General features: G+C 31.8%; 1 long non-coding RNA gene and 1 pseudogene across 1 annotated transcript; one reads left to right on the top strand and one right to left on the bottom strand.

Annotated features, from left to right (window-relative positions):
* The first annotated feature begins 851 nt into the window (after window positions 1-851).
* LOC133783466 (subtilisin-like protease SBT5.4) lies at window positions 852-5,433 on the top strand (annotated as a pseudogene).
* Window positions 5,434-6,584: 1,151 nt separating this feature from the next.
* On the bottom strand, window positions 6,585-7,122 carry LOC133784541 (uncharacterized). The gene is made up of 3 exons (XR_009871403.1): window positions 7,092-7,122; window positions 6,963-6,986; window positions 6,585-6,644 (listed from the first exon to the last, which is right to left on the bottom strand). It is a non-coding gene; the product is annotated as an uncharacterized LOC133784541 (long non-coding RNA).
* Between the last annotated feature and the right edge of the window lie 1,022 nt (window positions 7,123-8,144).

The raw sequence follows: 8,144 nt of genomic DNA, 5'->3' as shown, positions 1-8,144 counted from the left end.
GTGTGTGTGGTCAGTAAGTTTTGGAGAATGACGTGTGTGTATATATATATATATTTATATGATACAAATAATGTACAGTATGCAAGTTTATTTATGAAATTTATTAATTATTTTTATTAAATTTATATAAATGTCATATAAATTTTAAAAGAAATATCATATTTTAATTAAATAATTTATTTATTTTTGTTTAAGTTTATGTTTGTTCTAGTTTTTTTGAATTTGGGAGTTACAATAAGAGATTATATATTATATGTTTAATGTAATATTAAATATTATATGTGGATTTTAAATTTAAGTTTCTTGTTAGTTTTGTTTTAAAAAATAATTTGTTGCTAATTCACAGTATATTATATTAAATGTTTAATATGATATTATTTTAATAAGTGATTTTAAGTTTAATTAAATTTTATTTAAGTTATAAAACATATGATTTTATTATTTTAAATAATTATTATTGTAAAATATCTCAAAAAAATATCATATTTTAATTTGTTTAATTATTTATTATTTTAAAATAATTATCATTGTAAAATATCTCAAAAATATCCTATTTTACTTTGTTTGATTATTTATTATTTTAAATAATTATCATTATAAAATATCTTTTTAAATTTTTTTTAATTATTTATTTTATTTTATTCAAGTTTAAGTATTTACAAATTACTGTTAAATATAAAAATATTCTATTAAAGTTAACATTAAAAAAATAAAAAAACTGTTAAAACTATCCCTTAAAAAACATGTTAATTTGATTTTTTAAATTACTTTTAATAGAATATGACCACATGAAAGAAGCAATAATTTATGTTACTCACTTTGGTGTCTATAAATTAAGAAAAAACTGTAGCTCTGTACTCTATCCACAATTGAATCTATTGAAAGGGAAAGCTATGGCACCACACTCTAGTGTTGTTTCTTCTTCATCTCTTCTCTCAATGTTTCTTATTTTCACTTTGCTTCAATCATCACTACTCAAAGCCACTGAAAAAAAGGCAAGAATATACATATATATATTATTAGTCTTTTTCTCTTCATTTATTAAATGAAGTTTATGTTAAAATGTATTCATGCAGACATATATTGTGTACATGGGAACACATTCCCATGGTCTGAACCCTTCCTCAGATGCTCTTGAAATGGCCACAAAATCTCATCACAGCCTTCTTGGATCTTACTTGGGAAGGTACTTGTGTTAAATATATGTATATATGTATATGTACATTATTTATTCTAGATTTTTTATTTCTTGTTGTGCAGTGAGGAAAAGGCAAAGGATGCCATCATTTACTCGTATAATAGACATATTAATGGCTTTGCAGCAACTCTTGATGAAGTAGAAGCTGCAGAAATTCGAAGCAAGCATTTTATTTTTGTTGTTATGTTAACTAATTATTTAAGAATTGATTTAATAACTATATGCAATGTTGATTCTTACAGAGCATCGAGATGTGATATCGGTTTTCCTAAGCAAAGAAGTGAAACCAGCCACAACTCGTTCATGGAAGTTTCTTGGATTGGAAAGATATAACGAAGTCGTTCCTTCTCAATCTATTTGGACAAAGGCACACTTTGGTGAAGATGTAATTATTGGAAACTTGGACAGTGGTACTTTTATTTATCTCTTAATTAAACTCATATATGTGTATTTCTTATTGGATTATTAATTTTAAATGTTGGTGAGAGTTGATTATTGGTAGGTGTTTGGCCTGAATCAAAGAGCTTCAGTGAGTATGAAGGGATTGGACCTATCCCATCCAAATGGCGTGGAAGTTGTCAACCAACCATTGGAGATAAAATTCATTGCAATAGGTCGATCCTCTTATTTCTACTTTTTATTGTTTTTCTTTTGAGTGTTGTTTTTTGACACCTTAAGGTGTCTAACACCATATGAGGTGTCATCTCATGATTGGTTAGCCCTACTGGTGGGAATTCTCCTATAGGGGTTTCACTTTAAGCCCTACCGGTGGGGCTCTCAGTGTTCTCGACCCGTGAACAATTTTCAGTGTGTTTTTTTTATGACCGTGTATATTGTAGCTATTTAGAGTATCTTGCAAATTTTCAGAAAATTTTGAATAGTTTACAGTACTGAAAACTAAGTTCAAACATGTTGTTGCACGCGTGACTAATTTTTTTTATGCACGTGGAAATCAACATTTTTTAACTTAGTTTTTGGTACTGTAAACTATTCAAAATTTTCTAAAAGTTTGCAGGAAGCTCTAAATAGCTACAATATACACGGTCATAAAAAAAATCACGCCGAAAACTGTTCACGGGTCGAGAAACACTGAGGGCCCCACCGGTAAGGCTTAAAGTGAAGCCCCTATAAAAGAATTGTCATATACATATATACATATATTCATTTAGAATGAGTAAAAGATTAATTTTGTAGTTGTTATTTATGCATATTACATTGAGAATAGGCATGTATTGTAGTAATTAGAGGGTGAATTGTAAGAAAAATTTCTACATCATTAATTAACTTTTAAATTTTTGTATTTGTATATCTTTATCTTTCCAACTTTAGACATAGCTATTAGTCCTTTCATATCTTTTTTTGCAACATTTTTCTGTCAAATTAATGTAATTTTCATTTAATTAAAGTTTCCAACATATACCACCATTTCCATTTAGATCCTCAACTCACATTTGAATCCTATTTTCCCAAATAATTTGCATATTTTTGTTTTAAATCCAAAAATAAATTGGGGGATAGAATATTAAAGCCAATAATAATAAATTATAAATTATAAATTGAGAACCTAGCTATATACAATATGTGATATAAGTTGTACAACTAACTATGCATATATATATATATTATTAGACAATATATAGAAATTTAAATAGGAACAAGCACATTTTTATTTATTTATTTAGTCAGGCATGCATGAAATTTTTGATAGCTTAATACATACATACATATATAAATATATATATTCTATAGATTATTTTACTTGTAATATATATACTATACGCAAAAAAAAAAAAACAAAGAAAAACAAAAAAGTTACTAAACGACATTACTGTTTTTAAAGTTGAATAATCTTTTTTCTCCAATTTCCACCATAGGAAGCTAATAGGAGCAAAGTACTTTAGCAAAGGCATTCTGACACAACTAAAGATGTCCAACGCCTCTATACCTAAGGAAAACTTTTTCACTAGTCGAGACACAGATGGACATGGGACTCATACTCTTTCCACAGCTGGGGGTAGCTTTGTCCCCAGAGCAAATATTTTCGGATTTGGAAATGGTACCGCTAAGGGTGGCTCTCCAAAAGCTCGTGTGGCTGCTTACAAAGTTTTATGGCCAGCAGGGAGCAACGAGGCCGAGGGTGACGGCGCTGACATATTGGCAGCATTTGAAGCTGCAATAACTGATGGCGTGGACGTTCTTTCTCTCTTGGTTTCCCTGCTGGAAGTGATTTTCTTGATGATCCCATTTCAATTGGAAGTTTTCATGCCATTATGAACAACATTGTCGTGGTTGCCGGGGCTGGAAACGATGGACCTGATCCTAAGACTGTAAAAAATGTTTCACCGTGGATGTTAACTGTGGCAGCAAGTACAATTGATCGTGAGTTCAATAGTTACGTAACTCTTGGGAACAAAAAAAAACTTAAGGTAAAACATATATATTTAAGACTTTCAAAGTTTGATTTATGTATTGCAAGAAAAATATTGTAATTATATAAAACAATGACAGGGAGCAAGCCTTTCATCAAGTAGCTTGCCTTCTCAAAAGTTTTATCCATTGATCAATGGTGCAGATGCTAGAGTTGCTGAAGTAAATCCTCTAAAAGCGTACGTAGGTTAAAATAATATACTAAATGCTAGTTTAACTTGTTAGATATAAAATTAACTATAGAGAACACTAATGTATAATAATTGCTGTATGTTTTGTCCAGTACATTTTGCCGTCCTAATAGTCTTGATCCAAATAAGGTGAAGGGAAAGATCTTGATTTGTGTTGTTGGGGATGACATTAGTCCCTCTAACAAGAGTCACCAAGCTCATCTTGCTGGCGCTGTTGGAATGATTCTAATTAATCATATTCTTATTAACGACACAAAAGCTGAGACCTATGTTCTTCCTACATCTCATCTCAATGCCACAGAGGGAGCTTTTGTATATGAATACCTCAACACTACTAAGTACCAACTACAATTCTTGAGTTGTTTCATTATGCATCTTTTCTTCACCAAAACAAAAAACAAAAATGCTTATGAACTTTGACCTATGATATTTTTGTCAATTCAGGGACCCTATAGCATACATATCTCCGGCAAAGACTGAAGTGGGAGTAAAACCATCACCAATTATGGCTTCATTCTCATCAAGAGGACCAAATCCCATAGAGCCAGCTTTGCTCAAGGTATACCTTACAAATTCTCTGATTTCGTTTTTGTTAAATGCTAAATGAATGTCTCCTTATTAAATACAATTACAGCCAGATATCACAGCACCAGGAGTGAATATTCTTGCTGCATTCACTGAAGCTGTTGGACCAACTAAACTAACATTTGATAAACGTCGAGTCCCATTCAATATAATTTCTGGAACTTCGATGGCATGCCCTCATGTTTCTGGGATTGCTGGTCTTCTAAAAACCCTTCATCCAGATTGGAGTCCAGCTGCGATTTATTCAGCTATCATGACTACAGGTACATATATTTATAAATATATATATTCCATGTACTTGGGCTAAGATTCCTTATTTATCATGAAAATGAACTATATGCAGCAAGAGTACAAGATAGCAACAAGGGGCCATTGTTGGATTGGAACAAGAAAAAAGCGTCACCTTTTGAATATGGTTCAGGCCATGTGCAACCAAATCGAGCTATGGACCCTGGACTTGTCTATGACCGAACTATTGAAGATTATGTGGACTTTTTATGTGCTCATGGCATTGATGAAACATTGCTTGAAAAATTTACTAAGAAGCCATATAATAAATGTCCCACCTCATTTAATCTAGCTAACTTCAACTATCCTTCCATTGTGGTTAATAATCTTAGCTCACAATCAGTGATAATTACTAGAAAAGTTAAGAATGTTGGCTCCCCAGGTACTTACAAGGCATATGTGAGGGCCCCAAATGGAGTTTCTATCTATGTTAAGCCCACAAGCTTGAAATTTAGCAAAATTGGTGAGGAAAAGAAATTTGAGATTATTTTGAGGCCAAAGGTTGTTGGGAAGCCTAAAAACTATGTGTTTGGACAGTTGAAATGGTCAGATGGGAAGCACTACGTTAGGAGTCCCATAGTAGTCAAGTACTAGAAGATAACAGAAGTGTATGTACAATATTTTGATAATATTCAAGTACTTTATCTATAAAGTACATGCAGTTTTATATATTTATGGATGCTAGAAATGTACCACCAATAAAAAATTTAATAATATTATTGGAGTGATCATGATTTATGTAAATTTCTGTTATTTTTTTTTTTAAACTCCAAAAATATTCATCCCGAGTTTTATTTACTCATTTTGCCTTCAATATATGAAAACTTGTTTTAACTCTTAAACTATATATATATATATATATAGGACAATTCTTCAGAGGCTTCACTTTAAGTCCTACCGATAAGGCTCTCAGTATTTCTCGACCCGTGAACAATTTTCGACTCGACTTTTTTTTATGACCGTGTATATTGTAACTATTTAGAGCATCCTGCAAATTTTCAGAAAATTTCAAATAGTTTACAGTACCGAAAACTAGGTTCAAACATATTGTTTTCCACGTGCATAAAAAAAATTAGTCACGAGTGCAACAACATGTTTGAACCTAGTTTTCGGTACTGTAAACTATTCGGAATTTTCGGGAAATTTGCACGATGCTCTAAATGGCTACAATATACACGGTCATAAAAAAAACCTGGTCATAAAAAAAAACACGGTCTAGATGGCTACAATATACACGGTCATAAATGGCTATATATAGGGAATTTTCTTATAGGGGCTTCACTTTAAGCCCTACCGGTAGAGCTCTCAGTGTTTACAACCCGTGAACTGTTTTCGGCGCGATTTTTTTTTATGAACGTGTATATTTTAGCCATTTGGTATACAAAATATAACTAAGTTGGTATATATAGAGAGAGTAACCTTGTTGGTACATTTAGAGTGACTCAAAGAGTAATTTGGTGGTTACATATAGAGTAACTCATTATTATGTTTAAAGTAACTCGAATGGTAAATATTCGGATTACAAATTTATCATTGTGGCAATCATCTTTTTCATATTTTCACACAAAACTAAGTACAAAAAAATCTATAGAAAATCAGACAACATATCTCCTAATTTACTAGCCTAGCCATCTCTCACAATCAACATCAACATGTCAAACAAATCAAATAACACATAGGTTTTCATCCATATATCACCACAGCACACAAAATTCTCATAACCTACTTCACTAAGACATGCAAGTTCTCAATCTTCCGTTATCACCGCAGCACACAGAATTCCCAAAACCTACTTTACTACGGACGAATATCTAAGATATTCAAACTCCACTAAAGTAATACATTTATCATTAAAAATTGTAAAATAATGAAATTTTTTAAAACTAAATCAAATACAATATACCTCTTGCAATTAGCTACCAATCCAATGCTTTAAGACCAATCAAAATATTAACCTATTCATTTTAATCAACATTATAAAAAAAGAAAAATGTTAGATGTTGACATTCTCTATTAAAAAGGTTAAACTTAACACAACAAATATAATAATTAGATTAATGACCACAATTTATGAAAGTCAATTTTTAAAGGAAAATGAAACATAATTAGATTTGGGGAACGAATTAAGCTTGCTGTCTACTATTTGCATGTCAGAGATATCAAGACCTTTCATGCCTCCACATTTTCAAACTCCAACTTTCAAAATGAAAAGCAATTACAATATCACATTTTAGGGATGATACAACGATATGAAGCTAAAACTATATGTTTACCTGTGCACAAAGCTCGGAAATTTTCTACAAGAATAAAAATAAAAATTCAATAATTAGTCAAATAAATAGCTAGAAAATTGCAATATATTTGTATTTGCATATAATAATTAACCTTTAAATCGACTATACCTGCAGTCTTAGGGACCGCCTTTCCAAAGAGACAACGCGACCTGAGATCACAAAAATTATAAGTGAATCAACATCAAAAAATTCTGAACTAATTAAGAAATCAAAAAATAATTTATAATAATAATAATAACAATAAAGTAGAAGGAAAATCTGAGATGCACTACATTGCCAGCTGGTTTTCCATCTATCTCAACGTCAAAGTAGACTTTGTGAGTGATTTCTTTTAGATCTTCCGTCGATTTCTTGGCCTGAATAAAAACAACATCAATCACCAATAGATAATAACAACAATGATAATGAGATAAAAAAGAGGGATAAATCTAGGGATTTCTAGAGTACAATATTATAGGGTAATCTGTGTACCTGGATAATGGCCATGGTGCCGAATAAAAACATACATGCTCTGTGCTGTCTCTTCTGTCCGCCGATGTGCTTTCGTCCAAGGAAATGCCCAGCCGTGGCTGACAGTTGTGGCCGAGAATCCCTTGCTAGAGTCCGCCGACATGCTTGAGTCCAAGGAAACCTCCTGTCATGGTAAGCACGCCTGCCGTGGAGACCTTCGCCGCCGTCGGATCCTAGCCGCCATTGCTGCCCTGCCGCCCCGTATGGTTTCAAACCCCAGGCCGAGACCTTCTTCTCTCATTTTCTTTGTGTGTGCTAAAAATTGTATGGTACCCTAACTCTAATAAAAATCCCCAATTTCGAAAATGTAAGTGTATTTATCAAATTTTACTTAAAAGTTTTTAGGACTTACTTTGGGAGTCTTTAATTCTCTTTTAGGACACCCAAAGTGAGTCCTTAAAAGTCATCACTCTTAAATTTTTTTATTCATGTTTTTTAGTACTTGTTTACCCAAAAAAACGGTTGCTAATGACGTGGCAATAATTTCTCACACGTGGCGAAAGTACTGCTCGATTATTGACCAGAAGCATACTGTATCGTTAGGGTTAATTTTTTATACGACCAGGCTGATCGTAATATTTAAGTTATTTCATTCTTAAGCTGTAATATTTAAGTCATTATTATCTTGATACGCGATTATTAAGGAAAGAT

This window comes from Humulus lupulus, chromosome 6 (genome assembly GCF_963169125.1).
Source record: "Humulus lupulus chromosome 6, drHumLupu1.1, whole genome shotgun sequence".
Classification (NCBI taxonomy): Eukaryota; Viridiplantae; Streptophyta; class Magnoliopsida; order Rosales; family Cannabaceae; genus Humulus; species Humulus lupulus.
This window is presented reverse-complemented; position numbering and strand designations above follow the sequence as displayed.